We start from the raw sequence: 536 nt of genomic DNA, 5'->3' as shown, positions 1-536 counted from the left end.
GGGAGAAAACGCATCGTTGGGTGCTTGGTTAACACTTCTTTTTTAGTAGCTTAGTAGCTTCACTTCTCACAATGAATACATACACACGGTGTTTCTCGGACGAATGCTGGGAGAGAGTGCCGAAAAGGCCCACACTAGTGTGACCGATGAATCACGGGATCCTGATTTCTTCGGTATTTGCTATGTGCATCCAATGACATAGTGCACGGACTCCATTAAAAGACAGCCTGGAGATGCCAAGGATTGAACTCAGGACCTCATACATGCGAAGTATGCGCTCTACCATTGAGCTACATCCCCACTGCCAGCCTGCTTTTCTCAAACTTTGTATCTCTGTCAACAACAAACTAACACGCCAAAAGAGAAAGAAAAGAGCAGTGTTTGGTCATATTACATTGTATTCTTTACTCATATAAACAGTAACAAGATACTTTACTTATTACTCCCTGGGCAAAGAAATTAGTTACTTTACTATTAGATTACTTTGCATTTCACCCCAAACGTTGCGGGACCTCACAAAACAATTACAAAGTTAC

At 41.8% G+C, this 536-nt stretch overlaps 1 non-coding gene across 1 annotated transcript; it reads right to left on the bottom strand.

Moving 5' to 3' along the window:
* Positions 1-228: 228 nt before the first annotated feature.
* On the bottom strand, positions 229-300 carry trnaa-cgc (transfer RNA alanine (anticodon CGC)). The gene has a single exon. It is a non-coding gene; the product is annotated as a tRNA-Ala (tRNA).
* Between the last annotated feature and the right edge of the window lie 236 nt (positions 301-536).

Source organism: Amia ocellicauda, chromosome 14 (genome assembly GCF_036373705.1).
Source record: "Amia ocellicauda isolate fAmiCal2 chromosome 14, fAmiCal2.hap1, whole genome shotgun sequence".
Classification (NCBI taxonomy): domain Eukaryota; kingdom Metazoa; phylum Chordata; class Actinopteri; order Amiiformes; family Amiidae; genus Amia; species Amia ocellicauda.
Note: the sequence above shows the minus strand (reverse complement) of the source record. Positions and strands in the feature narration are given on the sequence as shown.